The sequence below is a fragment of the Miniopterus schreibersii genome, assembly GCF_964146895.1.
Source record: "Miniopterus schreibersii genome assembly, chromosome: 9".
In the NCBI taxonomy this organism is placed as follows: Eukaryota; Metazoa; Chordata; class Mammalia; order Chiroptera; family Miniopteridae; genus Miniopterus; species Miniopterus schreibersii.
This window is the reverse complement of record NC_138118.1, coordinates 49445990-49462159: the sequence shown is the minus strand read 5'-3', so window position 1 is coordinate 49462159 and position 16170 is coordinate 49445990. Positions and strand designations below refer to the sequence as shown.

Genomic DNA, 16170 nt, shown 5'->3' with positions numbered 1-16170 from the left:
TATATTATATAAAGAAAAAGTAAGAATATCCCATTTATTTTAGGAGACATCTAGAATAGCTAAGTAAAAAGTTTGACATATATATATATTTTTTTTTAACTAAATTTATATAACTTCAACTAAGATATATATTTTCAGAAATGTTTATTTACAATAATTTCCAATTAAAAGATTCTTAATAATCTATGATTATTAAGATCTTTCTCTATGTATTAAGTGAAAACACCCCTTAATTCACAAGTAACTTTCACTAAATAAAATTAGAATTTTATTCTGTATATTTCATATATGCCAATGATATTTATTTTTTCATTTATGTAAATTCATTATTATAATATAAGTGTAAAAAAGATAATTAATTTCCTAAACAATTTGTGCACTTTATATTTATTATACACAGATTAATATCCTCTTGTGTTCTTACTGATCATCAAATTGCTAGTGTGGAAGAATGAAATTTTGTGTTAAAATACTCAATGTGTTGAGCATACCAGAGGGTTTAGGGAGAAAATTACAAGGAAATTATGTTAGAACTTAGCACCAAAGTAGTGGAAAGTAGATTTCATGGAAGTAGGTTTAATTACTGAAATAAAAATAAAAAAATCATGAAAAATGAGAACAGCCCCTGACATTCAGGCCCTGGCCCGATGCTCTCTGCTAATCTTACTGTTTCTGGAAACTGGCCTGGCACTCACAGTTAGGCCTAGGTATCCTCTTGCTGAGCATAAACAGTTTCACAGAATATCAACTCTAGAGAAGGCCACATGATCATGATGGATCAAGACAAAAACAAGATGCTCTGTAACCCTGTCTGAAAACAGACCAATTATGAACATTGTCTTAGCCAGATATCGCACATTTTTGGTTATTCTCATGCACAACAATTTTTGAAGAACTACTGTGTTAACTAGTCCAATTTAAACAGCTGTTAAAACTGAGCTAAGTGCTATGAGAAAAATTATTTCTCCAGTTTCCAGCTTTCACTTGCCAGTCCTTGTTTTCCAAAAGAAAGAAAGATTTAAACTAGATTAGACTGAATTTGGGTCATCTATCATCGTGCATGCCCTGCCCTAATCTTATCTTGCCCTCAACCCTTTGCCTATATAGCAAGCACCTGCTGAGCAGTCCTGGCAGCAACTTGATCCAACTTCTCATTTGGATCCCTTCACGACCACATCACAACCCAGAAGATATGCAAATTCTTGCTACAGTCTTTTGTCATTATTTTTATTGCTTCAAATACTGGATCATTTCCCCACTCAAACTCTTTCTCATTCTTGATATTTTCAGCTTACTTTTGAAGCTACTTTTTAAAAATCATAGTTTGAATTATTAACTTTGTTGTTTTATTTATTTATGCTTTTATTTCTCATTGACACTGGCAAATGTTTCATTATAGCTCTTGCAAGAGTAAAACAAAATACATTCCATAAGCATTCTTAGTCTGAAGTTTTAATTGGAATAAAATGAGAGAATCAACAAAATGAAAACCTGATACTTCCCCTCAAGTAGCTCACAGCTTGACTAGGAAGATAGATTCAAACACAGTTATAATACAGTGTGACATCTACAGTCAGGTGAGGAGAGGGAATGTTCCCTTAGAGAAGAATGTTAAAGGTCAGCTAGTAAAGGAAGTGACGGCTGACTTGAGAGACTTAAAATACTTTTAGGGGAAAAGCTTTCAGTTTTTCACCACTGAGTATGATATTAGTTGAGGGCTTGTCATATATGGCCTTTATTATGTTGAGGCACTTCCCTTCTGTACCTATTTTCTTAAGTGTTTTCATCATAAATAGATGTTGTATCTTATCAAATGGTTTTCTGCATCTATTGATAAAATCATGATTTTTATCCTTTGTTTTGTTAAGATCACAAATCATATTCATAAATTTACATACATTGAACAATTTTTGTGACTCTGGATTGAACCCCACTTGATCATGATGTATTATTTTTTTGATGTACTACTGTATTTGATTTGCTAGTATTTTGTTTAGGGTTTTTGTGTCTGTATTTATCAGACATATTGGCCTATAGTTTTCTTTTTGTGTGTTATCCTTGCCAGATTCTGGTATCAGGGTTACAATGGCCTCATAAGTGTGTTAGGAAGTATTGCCTCTTCAATTGTTTGGAAGAGTTTGGGAAGGATAGGTGTCAAATCTTCTGTGAATGGTAGATTTCACTGGTGAAGACATCTGGTCCTGGACTTTTCTTTTTGGGGAGGTTATTGATAGTTGTTTCAATTTCCTCACTGTTGATTTGTCTATTTAGAGTTTCCAATTCTTCATGATTCAGTCTAGGAAGGTTATATATTTCTAGGAACATATCCATTTCTTCTAGGCTATTGAACTTGATGGCATATAGTCTTTCATAGTATTCTAGTATGATACTTTATATTTCTGTGATGTCTGTGGTAACTTCATTTTCATTTCTGATTTTGTTTATATGAGTTTTTTCTCTTTATTTCTTAGTGAGTGTAGCCAGGGGGTTGTTAATTTTTATTAACCTTTTAAAAGAACCAGCCCTTTGTTGTATTACTTTTTTTGCACACACTGCAATGTACAAAACATCTATCATAGAAATGTACACTTGAAACCTATATAATATTATTAACCAATGTCATCCCAATAAATTTAAATTAATAATGCTTCCAAAAAAATACAGGTCTTGCCCTGGAAAGTGTTTCTCAGTGGTTAGAGCATCAGCCCACACACCAGAGGGTTGCAGGTTCAATTCCTGATCAAGGGCACATACCTGGGTTGCAGGTTTGATTCCCAGCCCCAATTGAGGAGTTTTCAGGAGGCAACCAATCGATGAGTCTCTCTCACTTCAGTCTTTCTCTTTCTCTCTCTCTCTCTCTCTCCTGTTCTCTCCCTCCCTTTTGCTCTCTCTAAAAATCAATGAAAAAAATATCCTCAGACAAGGATTAAAAAAAAATACAGGCTTGGGTAAAGGGAACAAAAGCATTCCCCCAATATATAGTTCTATAAGAAACGTACAAGTGGGGAAATATAGATATTTTGGTAAGGCTTTGGTATAGTGCATGAGTTTTGGAAAGACAAGATAGGCACTAGAGAGGTAAGCACAAAAGACATAATGAAGACCTAATATAATGAATAATATACCAGACTGAGGTTTTTACCTAGACACTTAGAAATTATTTTCAAGAATTCATCTTGAAAGCAATATAGAGCTACTCAAGGATTTTAAGGAAGGAGTGCATGAAAAATTAGGGTGTAAGAAGATGCCTCTGGCATAATGTGGAGAATATATTGGGGGAAAGGCCAGAGAAATCTTTTGAAATTATCTAGGCAAGAAATTATATGATGTTAATTAAGGCAATGGCTGGGGAGGAAGATGGTGGGAAAGATTTCTGAAATAGTATAGATGCGGAGATATTTAGAAGGATGTGTGAATAGTGGGAAATACAAATCAATAAATTGTCCTAGGTTTCAGGCTGCAGTGGCAAGATTTAAAAAATAGAGAGGGAAATAATAGGACTAGGCTTGAGGGTGGACTTTAGTTCTAGCTGGCACCTTTACTAACTAGCTGCAACATCCTGGACTAGTTTCTTAATCTCTCTGAGTCTGTTTGTTCACACATTCTTAAAAAGAGAACACTACCCACTTCAAATTTATTATGAGAATTAAATAACAGTTAACCCTCCTATAGCACTTATTATATGGAAGACACTTGTGCATTTTAAATATAGTGACCTGCTTATTTCAAACAATTACTCTATGAAGTAGATACTTTTATTATCCCTATTTTACAGATGAGGAAGCAGAGGAACAGAGAAGTTAACTAACTTGTCCAAGGTCACAGAGCTGGGAAGTGACAGATCCAAGTTTCAAACCTATTCAGTCTGGCTACAGGAAATGTACCTCAACTAATAATTTATAATGCCTCTTGTTAAATACTAGGAACTTTGCATAATTATTATTAGAGTGGCTTGTGGGCATCAAGTAGGTGATAAATAGCTATTATAATTATTTAACCCATCCATTTATTTAAAAAGGATTTATAGAGTACATGTATATGCACTGAACACTAGGATAGATTTAAGCATAGTAAGAGAAATATCTGCCTCAGGGATATTTACAATTTAATTTTTTACATAAAAGTCTCATAATAAATCATATCACAATCACAAGTTGTGTTGAAGAGTTTAGATCATTATAACTTAGTATGTGGACCATCCACATCTAGAACTCGACCAGCAGGTGCACAGATATATGAGTCTGAAACTCAGGGAAGAGGTTAGAGCTATGAGATGTAGTGTTGTATCTGTTCAACATAAAGATTATAGGTGAAGACATAAAAATAGGTAAGATCACTTACTTAGTAAGTGTTTATGGAGAGGGAAGCCTAGAAAAACTTCAGAAAGGGAAACTTGGGGAATGACTTAATGGCCGGGCAAGGGTATAAAGGTCACTTAACTTCTATGTGCCTCACAGTTGTCACTTGTAAAAATAAATGGGTCTTGGTTTAAGAGTATTCTAAGAATTATTTCTGCTTCTAATTTTACAGCTTTTGCTATGAACATATGTGAACACTGGTAGAGCAGCTGAAAGTAGACTTCTAGCCTTAAACCTCAGAAAACAAAACAAAAAACAGCTTCATAGCTGTTGCTTTGCCATGGTAAGTAATTATTAAGTAGTTTTCTTTTTTACACAAAAGATCATTCAGATTGTTTCAATTTCTTTTATTTATCTACAGGACTGCAGCTTAAGAAATGTTCTTGCTGTTACTATGTACAGAGTTCTGCATGGGAGAATTTAGAGAGAAAACAAAACAGCATCTTTAACACCCAAGAAGAATATTAATGGGGTAGAGAAGATAGTGCTAAGTATAATAAGCTTCCCTTCAGTTTGTTCTCTATACTAGAATTTACTTTTTTTCTTGCCTAAACCCATTTTTCCTGACTTTATGTGGTAAAAGATAGAATATTATTGAACTATTATAGTAGGACTGCAGTATAAGGATGCAATACACAGAGGTTTGGAAGATTAAAGGTGAAGAAACTTTCAAGAGGCTCTCAATGAGGTCAGGAAGGAATTCTGACCAAGGGACTGAGGAAGAAAACTGATGATGACTTCACCTCTACCATTAGCCAGCCACCACCTCCACCCCCAAAGAAGGTTTTAGGGGCGTATGTGACTAGGCTAGCAAAGAACAACGAGTACATGTGCTATGGTTTACCACACAATGAAAAGTGGAGAAACCACAACCCATACCTGGAGACAAGGTTAGCATATTTTTGAAGATAACCATTGGACCCAAACTGACCAAGCTAAGAGTTTTTCTCTAGCTTTATCCAAAACTTGGTACACTCAATAAAGATATCTAAGAGAGTGAACACAAAGCAGGCACATCTAAGCTTTGCATTAGGGTTGAAGAAAACAAGACTTTTAGCAGAATTAGGCAAAATGAATGAGTTTCTTGGGCTGACTCACTGAGAAATTATCAGTGTCTGTAAGTTTAAATACTTAATTAAATTGAATTACAGAATATTTCTCTATTAAATTTTATAATTTTTAATAGATGATCTTCCCTATATTACCAAAAAAAAAAAAAAAAAGAAAGAAACCCAAATAACTCACATGCTAGAGATAGTAACACTCTATAAATTACCTGAGAATTCTCACACAAAAAACTGCACAGATCTACGTACATTTGACCCTTGAACAATATGAGTTTGAACTGTACAGGTCCACTTACATATGGATTTTTTCAATAAATACCTGTACTATGTCTATCCACAGTTGGGAGTCCATGGATGCAGAAGCCCAACTGTATTCATTGATCTACATCATTTTATATAGGAGACTTGAGCATCTACTGATTTTGGTATCTGTGGGGGTGCTGGAACCAGTCCCTATTGGATATCAAGGGACAACTTAAGTTTTAGGGCAGTTGAAAATTTGCATATAATTTTCAAGTGCACAGGGGGTGGTTACCCCTAAACTTTGTGTTGTTCAAGGGTCAACTGTATTAACTTTATAGTGAATATATGTCAATTTGGATATTTTAAAAAGAGTGTTAAGCATAAGAGATTCAAAAAATAGATTTTTAAATTGCTGAAATGATTTAAAAAATTTAAATTTTAGTTATCGTCCTTAGTGGAAGGTGAACATTTTAGGTTAGAAAAGATTTAGATATAATATATTTGAACATATGCATAAAATCTATCTATTGAGTGCTTATTATATGGCAGGTATTGAGCATTGTTGATACTAAGCAGCAAATGACCCCAGCCTTCCTGGAGTTATCAGCTCAGTGGTAGCCACCAACTTTTAACAGCAAAGGTCTGTATGCAGTGCTTTTATCACTGTATATGGTCCTTATCACAGCTTGTGTACTGCATTGTAATTGCCCATCTACGTGTCTGCTTAGATGTAACTTTTGACCAAGCAGCTCTTAAAAGGATGGGGCTCATAGAAACTGGAGGATTCCATAGAAACCAGAGGTCTTCCCCTTTTGAAACCAAGCTAAAATTTAGATTAGTGTTTGTTCCCCATCTCAGACAAAATAGTTCAACAAGAAAAAAATTTAGGAAACTATCAAACCTGTCTCAGAATGTACACTACTTTATTTTATTCTCAGGGGGTTTCCGTGTGCTGTATGTTACTTAGCATTTTAAGAGAAAGTTATGCATTTAGAAAGACAATGGCAAAAAGCAAAGAGTGTGCAAAGGAAGCAACTCCGTCCAGTATCTTCCTTCTACTCTTTCTATAAATATAACAGTCACATGTTTGGCTTATTTTCTTCAGGAGATTGATGGCTCATTAAGGTTTCTGTTTGTGTACAGTGGTGGTGAAAGTGTCCACAAAATTCAACCTATGTTTTCATCATTTACAAAGTTAACAGATTTTATTTTTAACTTTCAAAAGGTTTCATTCTACATACACAAAATTTGGAACAACTACCTATAAAAAGTTCCTGGATCCTTATGAAAGTTCAGCCCAATATTGTTTCTAATAACAGAACAGTGTCTGACACATAATAAATGTTCATAAATATTTTTAATAAATGTGTCAATGAATAAATGAATCCGAATGATAGTAACTCCATCATGTAGTAAATAAAAAATCATGTTTTTTTGACATTTTAGGGTTCAGTCTTGAAGTAAGAATACCTGTCAAAATGTTCCTGCTTTAGTAAGTACTAAAATGTATGCCTGCTATAAACAGATACTATGCTTAGGGTCCATGTTATAGGACCACTGGACTGAATAAACTCACTTTTATCATTTCTAAAATTTCCTAGAATGAAACCAAGAAGGGCACCTTATAATGGCACCTGTTATATTTCAAATAAACTAATGAAGTTCCAGAATAGAATGAAATGAGCATCCAAATAAGTTTCTATTAGACTGTATTCTTAATTTTTTAAACCATGATATGAGGATTAATAGCCTTTTGGATTTCCTAAAATTAAAATGAGAGAAATGTAAAATTTATTTTTAGAAGATTAATGAGAAAAAACAACATTAAGAGATGAAACTAAAATTTAAAAATATATATCTGTCCTTTTTCCACTTTTAAACTCCACAAGCACTGAAGGTCAAACAATGCTTTTCTATTTGTGCACACTCTGGAGTCCTTGGTAATGTAGCCAAGCTGTCTGCTATGTCCCCTCCGTACGTTTGCTAATTCTCTGTCATTTCCTCCTTCAGATGATAGAGTTTGTGTGACCAAGGTCTCTGAGTATATTTCAAAACATCTTAAACTATTAAACAGTGTACCACAGGCACCTATTTAAAAGTGTTATTTATTTTCCACAAGGCTAAAATTTTCAGAAGACACAAAGCAGAATTCACATTAGCCTTTCCCACAAAGAAATGGCTAGAAAGCTCCCTGTGGAAGCAATGGCATACTAATGGCCCTTTGTAAAAGAAAAAGAGTTTTCAGTGGCTTAGCCAATTTCTGTTCTGTGACATACAATATACAAAACAGTAAAACTAATTATTTACTAAACTATATTTCTTTTTATATTCTCTATGCACTTATGCTAGTTTTAGACTATTTCCTTTTCCTGATGAACAATTCATTGTGAGCTGACAGAGCCACTTTGGATTAGGTGTTTTTTTAAAAATTCCAGTAGTTTGATGTGGAAACACAGAGTCACTCCTCTTCTAGTAGCTCCCTGCTCTGCATTCCAGATCACCCCTCTTAGGTTGTAGTAAAGTGGTAACACACTTTACAATATTTATCCAAAGAGCTATAAAAAACATATAGGCAAGTGGCCAATAAAAACTTGTTCCCTTTTCATTCATTTTAAAGCATTTCTTTTTAAAGAATTTAATGGTGAAGCTTAGTTTACAAACACTAATATGAAATTTCTTAATTAGTAGTCTTAATTAACAATTTGTACCTAAAGCAAAATTAGCTATAATCACATCCACAGTAATATATTGTTACGCATTTCTTCACTCTAGGAAAAACACATTCTTTCATTTAGCCCCCTCTGCAGCCACTGCTTTTTAGTACTTTAAAGCTTTTTTTTTTTTCCCCTCCTAACAATGATTCTCGTGAGTTCAGGAGCTTATCCCCAGATGGAAATTGTTTGATTAGCCTCAGGTGCTTTCTTTCTTTCTTAAACATTCAGAACAGTTCACTGCAAAGTTGTCATTGTCCTTTACAAAAGGATCTGGTTGCAAATAATTACAGTTTGTGCTGTGCATCATTTGAAGATATTTCTCCTTTTCCCTTGTCAGGATTACAGAAATCTCATATATTGCCCAACAAATTCCACTTTTATTATTTAGGCAGGCATACCTGAGAACAGGTTGCCTGTTCCTCTTCATCTGATCCAAAAACCCACCTGAGTGTGGAGTTTTCTCACAGGACTAGAACAAGAAGTTAGCACATGTATAAGGATCAGCCCAGAATGTTTTCCTCAGAACTTACCACAACCCCAAGCATCTGTACTACAAAGAATAAAAGGAAGTGAGTCTCTTTAAAAGTAAAGAAGCTTATCCAATTCACTCCTGGGCTTTGTAGAATAGTGAAAGAGTCAGAGGGAACTGCTTTTTGCATCAGCATTTAATTTTTGTATCTGAATATACGTAGCCTTAAGTTTCCTTCCTTCATAAGTCGCTATTTTCTTTGCAGTGTTCCCTTCTTTCTTGTAGTCACATTAGGAAACACACCATGTTATAAAAATTCTGCTATGCAACAAAATCCCCTCCCCGAAAAGAAGATATCTGGTGCCCACAGTCAATACAACTTCTATGATCACTGATGATCAATAAGTTTATGTATGCGAAGACTATTGTTTTCTCCTTTCCTTCTAGGACTCAATTTGTTAAGAAGATTGGGTCTTTTGAATTATTTCTTAAATATACTTGTAGGTCTTGACAACACTACAGAAAACATTTTCATAGTCTTATGAACAAAAGCCGTTCAACTTCTAGTCTCACTAAAAAGTGTTTTCCCAATTTGGAAGAGAAAAATCGAATTGGTCAGATTTTTAGACTATTTTTTTTTAAAGTAATATTTTTAAAAGCCTATAAGGTAAACAATTTTAAAAAAATGAAATCAGTCTAGGTTAGTATATGCCAACCAACCTAGAGAACCTGAGAAATAAAAATTTCCATTAAAATTATACTTTCAAAAATAATTAGAAATTTGTTTTCTGATATTTCTAAATAAAAGACATGAAAATGTGCAAATGCAAATTTCATAGGATGAATTTAGAGACTATTGGAAACATAAAATTTATGTGTTAAATGTTTATTTCTTCATCCACTTAGTTGAAAGCTTATAAATCTTTTAAAAGACAATTATTACACCAGAGAATATTTACCTTTTGAAACAGTTAAAAATAATTATTATTATTTACTAGATATGAGTCCATTAACTACTTATAGCCACATCCCTAAACAAAATAATTCTGCTCACCAATTTCTAGAGGATCTTGCTTGCCCAGATGTAGGATTTTAAGAGTGGCTTCAGAGAGACTGTTGTAGGAGGAGACGCAGAAAATAAATGCATGATTTCTACAGCACAGCAGCTGAGAACTCAGAAATGAGGCCTGGGGTCTTGACCATTCATGTCTTTAAGGTTATTCTGACATCTGAAAGCAATTGACATCCAGAAACTTCCAGCACTTCAGACGCATGCCTTACACAAGATAAATATAGATCCCTGACACCTGAGCCGGATGAAATTAAAGTTAACTTGAAAAATCGCACTCATTTTGTGTCTCAGCAGAGGAAAATAAAACCCTTAATCCTGTTAAAACCTGTTATGCTCTTTAACAGATAGCTGTTGTGTTTATGAAACATGGTAACTCAAATAATCAATCAGTAATAATCAATTTGCTTCTCTCCTTGATTAACATTTGTTCTGACAGTGTTAAGACAGGTTCAAATTTTCTTTTCTTGATTAGATATAAAAGAAAGATAATAATGATTATTAAGTATTATTTATTTAACAAACTTTTTTTTAATAACCTTTGTGGGTGAGTCCTTGAAATGTGAATATCTTTGGTGAACATTCTAGTATTTTACTCCTGTCTAGTTTCAGTAGTAATGGTTCTTTTTTGTTTGCCTCAATTAACGTGGCAGAAAGTGTTATGCATTGTCAGTGTGCTTTGAATTAAGGTAATCTTTAATATAGTTCTGTATTGTAGTTAATTTAGATTGAATTTTGCTTAGCACTATTGGCAAACATATGATGACTGAGGCTCTACCCTCAGTCTGAGCAAATGCTGTGATTAAAGTTATTACTCTGAAAATATAATGGCAACATTTCTAACAATAAATCACTTTCTGGGATTCATTTTTCAGAAACTCTAATTCCATATTAAAACTGAACAGAGGGTCTAGACAAGTCATACTGCTCTCCTGAGATTCTGAGGCATTAAATGGTTCCAGCTATTATATTTTACAGAATGGCATCCTGTTAATTTTATCTTTTACAGAACAGAATGACCAATTTCAGAGTTACTACTTTCTAAATGAAACTGATATGTAACCAGTAGTAACTACCATTTCAGAAATGAGATTGACTTTTTTTCAAATTATCAAAATTATTATTTTCATATTTTAATAATTGGCCCCATGTATTAAGTGCTTGGAACTTAAGCTAGGGAGATATCATATGTCATTCTCTTTTCCTAATTCCAAAATGTCCTTTCAAATCAAGTTAATATTTTTAGGCCCCATTTTAAAGAAAGTAAAACTGAAACTGAAAGGTTAAATATTGAAAATAGGCTAATGGACAATGACTAATAAGTGGTTTATATGAGAGTCTAACCTATACAATTTTTACTAAAAGCATGTTTCCTTCATATTCTACAATATAGTAATAGGTTTAAAATGAGTTTCACTTATGCTATATCTATATCAAAATAGCCATCCTATGAGTAATTTCAAGGCTTCAAAAAGAAAGTTAGGGAAGCAAAGAAATGGTCCCTATGGAGTATTGCTAGGACACCAGGAAATCCCCAGAAGGATCGTGTCCCTAAAACATGGAAAAGAAGATCTGTAAGGTACAACTATGAGAGCAAGGAATATTTCTCATGTGTGGCCTTTACATTTTTTACTGTGTCATTGTCAGTTTGTACAAGTGGAGTTTCACCTACCAGAACCTGGAGGGCCAGTTCTGATGGCCACCTATCAGCCCTAACACGATGATGGGCAGTCAGAGGCTGAATAAGTGACATGTGTGTGGGATATCCATGTGGCAAGGAGTCAGCAGGTGAGGGCAGTGGTCAAATACCAGGGAGATCTTTGCAAGAGGAGGACCACATTCTCAATTATCAGAATGTGAGCCTTTTAATTATGTAAAAAATGTTGTTTGTGTGTATAAAAAGTTTTTTCTATTACTTAAACTAGAAATCTGCTAAACAAAATGTGTTGTCGAAGTGAGAAGAGAAATTAAAAGTTCAGTGAACACAGGATCACACATATTTTCTATGAATCACAATAAATATCATAGCATGTCTCCAACATTGTAAGCATCATCATCTTCACATATGGATTATGTCCTATAAATAAGAATAGGACATGCTGAATTTCCTTTCCATGAATTCTATATTCATTATCATTAAATTGTTCACTCCCTGCTGGCCATCAAGTTACAAGGGGTAGGTGTGGAGGGAAAGGGAAGAATAGTGATGGATTGAGCTAAAAGAAAAAACTGTGACTCCAGGTTAAATAACTAGGACAAGACCTTAACCTTCTTCATCCACAGAATAATCAGAAATTTTCTTCTGAATTTAACTTCAAAATTAAACATTTCACCAGAGAATATCAAATAAACCCAGGACTTCCCCTCCAAAAACTGGTGGCCTTTCAAGTGTTTACAACCCTAAAGTTTTGAACTAGACAAAATCAAAACCTTGCCTGGTTTTTGTTGCACAATGAGTGACATAACTTTAAGACATTAAAATTGAACCAACGATCCTGCTGCTAATAGCAGCTCTTGCCAGCTGATAACAGAATGTTCCTCTCAAGGTATTATTATGAATTTCCTACTTCTGTGTGAAAATGTTTTCTCAGAACAAGCAATTATATTTACCTGTACATATGCAAAGCATCATTGATACAGGGCAGTCGTACTCAGATTTTCTCTCTTTCCCAACACCTCCCCCAATCTTGTTTCTCTGATGCTTTCAGGGTGGTCTCCCTCTCTCAGGTAGCTTTCTTCTCCATTCAGCCAGCATCACCCAGTGTAGTTCATCCAAATATTAACAGCATTGCCTTCATCCTTAAATATGCCATGATGAATGTGTTTAGGACTTTTAATAATATGATACTTTAAAAAAATTCCCTTTTGAGAAATTCAAATTTTAAATCAAAGATTTGTCCTTCATTTTACATTCCTGTCCACGATGTAAAAGTTAATAGTAAATTGCCCTTGAATCCCTGGCTCTGTAACATAACAAGGGGAGAAATAGTTTGTGGCCTTATCTGGAAAATTTGGCATAAAACCCTGTACACACTTGAAAACAATGAGAATATTCACCAAGATATTTAAAAGCATTAAAACACATTTGGAAAACGCCCTTGGATTATTATCAGTTTGCATAAAGGTTATATTCAGGATCTGAAAAACATTTTGGTGCTAGTTTATAACTGATTCATTAGCACCCTCTTCTTACCAGGGTTTTCTATTTGTTTGTATATCTGTCTACAGTACCATGTAAGCATGGAATAAATAATTTCACATAAAACCTTCATAAGAAGCATTTTCTTGCTGGATTGCTGTTACAAAGCTTAGTATTTCTCTTCCCTGCTTAGCTTGCTCTATTCAAATCTATTTATGTGTGAAATGTCTTTATTCTAAACATCAGCTTAAGCTAAAGCTTTTATTGTCATTTACTCTCAAAACTGACTTTAGGGGAGAGTGCTGGCCCTATGTTATTCAATAGTAATGAGGATCCATGGGAAATCTTTACTGTTGAAAATAATCTAATGGAGTAGTGCTCTAAACTTACTGCTAAATTTTAAATCCTTATTTTTTATTGCCTTCCAATGTTATCTTCATTAGTTGTAAAAGCCTTATCAAGAATTTGCATAAAGTTTTATAACCCCAAAGCAGCAAGTTTTCCTTTTAAGGTAGATGGGCAATCATTTAATCATTTATTAACTGAATGGCAAGATATATTGAAATTCTATCTGTGTGTATGACATTGTGCTACTCCTTTGGGAAAAATGCTAAATAAAGAGACAAAGTTTATGCTCTCAAACATCTTTTTGTTTAGTAAAGAGAGACTGTACTGTTTATCAAATCATAATGCATTATCATAAACTGGGAAAAATAATGAAATAAAGTTTCATTGTGATAAGCTAAGCTGAATAGTCAGAGAGGTTTTCCTAATATACATATACCCTACATATAATATATATATATGTATGCACATATATGTATATGAGTGTGCATATATAGTATACATTTGTTTATATATGTATATGAGTGTATATATGTACAATATTGATATGTATATGTGGATATATACATATATATTATATAAAGAAGCCTATGTATTAGGAAAGCCTCTTTTACCTCTCACCTTACTTCATCACAGTGTACCGTTTCTTCACAATGTATCCCAGTTTATCTCAGTTTATAATAATACATTATGATTTCTTGAATAATACCTATCTCCCTTCATTAAGCAATAAAATACTTGATAACACTCACTTTGGCTATTTGCCATTTACCATATATATATGTGTGTGTTTGTGTGTGTGTGTGTGTATGTATATATATAGTATACCCATATAAATATCTAAAAATGAGTAGGTATTAAGTAGCAAAGAAGTAGGAAAGCATCCAAAGCTAAGAGACTACAACTGTAAGGAGCCTGCCACAGACAGGAAGGAGCATAGAGATTCAAGTAACAGAAAGACAGCCAAAGACCAATGTGACCAGATGAGAGAAGACAGGGCAGAGTAATATGAGATGATGGAGAAGTGTTAGGGAAGAGCCAGATGGCATAGGGATTTGTAGGGATTTATCTTAAGAACAATAAGGAGACATTGAAGAATTTTAATCAAGAAGGATACATTACTAGATCTGAATTACATTGAAAAAGCGAATTCTCTGATAGCAGCATGACTAATGGATTGAAGAGAGGTAAGAATGGATGTGAAGAAACCAATAAGGCAACTATGACTGTCTGTAATTGAAGCTTGGTCTAAAATGGATACAGGAAAAAACAACATAGATTTTAAAAATATTTAGAGGGTAATATCAACAGATTCGGGTGGTGGTGGTGGTGTATGAGGAAAGGGGAAGAAGAATTGACGTAGTTTTTAAATTGAAGCTGTTCTAGAAATCATTCTGTACCCTAACATGAACATTTTTTCTTCAGATAACATGAAAATGGATCTAGCTAAGTGATTGGCACATAGCTGGTGATGAAACATTTCTTGAATGAAATGAGTGAGTGAATGGAAATGAGTACAGTATGAGCAGGAGTCAACAGTTATATTGCAACATCAATATACCTTTTTTATTTGGGTTATGAGGAAGTTTTCACAATGCTATGGCAAGAAGAGTCACAATGCACCAAGTGATACCTTAGAGACTGGAAGTCCAGGGAGATTTTAATTGTCATAGAGGAAGGACCACAGGAAACTGAATTAATACAATACAAAAAGAAGAAAATTTAGAGTGGCTTCGAGAAATTGTGCAAGAGTCTTGCACAAATCTGGCTATGTGTATAGAGTTCGTAATCTAATGGAAACTTGGGTCCCCCTGGGCCAAGAACAGATAATATCCACAGAACATAAAGTCCTTCTCCAGCACAACAAAACAACAGGCCAGTAACCAATTATGGTAGCAGCCAAGCAGATGTCCCACTGGTTTTTAAATCAGACAGAGCCTTGGTTTGTTATAATTACTACTTCCATGCTGTAGCACTTTATGCTTATGAAATTTTGCTTCAATGTTATCACATAATAATCAGCTAATAACCAGACAGTTATTATGTACTTTCTTGGTGAACAATTGTACAAAGCAGTTTCTAGTGCACTGTAGCTCTGTGCTCTTTTCTTTAAGAGAAATCAGAAAGACTGAGTAGGACAAATCTCAGATAAATCAAAAGATTCTTAGAAAGCTCTAGAATTGAGACCTCCAACCCTTAGATCATATGTCACATATGATTCCTCTGTTTCTTCATTTTTTTTTTTTCATTTAAAGATCAGACACCCATTTTCTTGGCTCTTCTTTCCCTGTCCAGTTTTGGGTTCCCATTGCTGTGTCTATATTCTAAATGTAGGTACCTACTAAGGGCTAGGCCTATTCTTTCTCTTTTCTTCCTATATCTTCTCTTTCATGGCAATGTGTGATAGTCTATGGACTTAATTTCACTCTTCTGCACAGTTAATCCCCAAAACTATGTTTTACCCCTTAATTTAGTTAGCATTTTTGAAAATTCTTTATACACTAGTAAAACTATACTAATATCTGGATTATTTCATTTATTTTTTTAATAAATCTCTTAGATATAACTCATATTTACAATTTTACAAGTTTAAATGGAGGTTTAGTAATATTAAGTAACTTACTTCACTGTTACAATGCTCCAAGTAGCCAATACAGTGTTGTGATTGACTCCACTATGATATAACTGCATTTCAATGTTCTGTAGACATCTCAACCCAGCTGCCCTAAACATATATTTCCTCCTCCCAATCTCTAAGTCTGTGTT

At 33.9% G+C, this 16170-nt stretch overlaps 1 protein-coding gene across 6 annotated transcripts in view; it reads right to left on the bottom strand.

Annotated features, from left to right (window-relative positions):
* CD36 (CD36 molecule (CD36 blood group)) overlaps positions 1-10139 on the bottom strand; it is a 79931-nt gene extending 69792 nt beyond the window's left edge. For 2 of the 6 annotated variants that reach the window (XM_081146385.1, XM_081146390.1), the window contains exon 1: positions 9906-10134. The gene's annotated coding sequence lies outside the window, so the exon portion shown is untranslated. Of the gene's footprint in view, positions 1-9905 lie in introns of all 6 variants that reach the window. The other 4 variants (XM_081146368.1, XM_081146382.1, XM_081146383.1 and 1 more) reach the window with 4 other exon arrangements.
* Positions 10140-16170: the final 6031 nt, after the last annotated feature.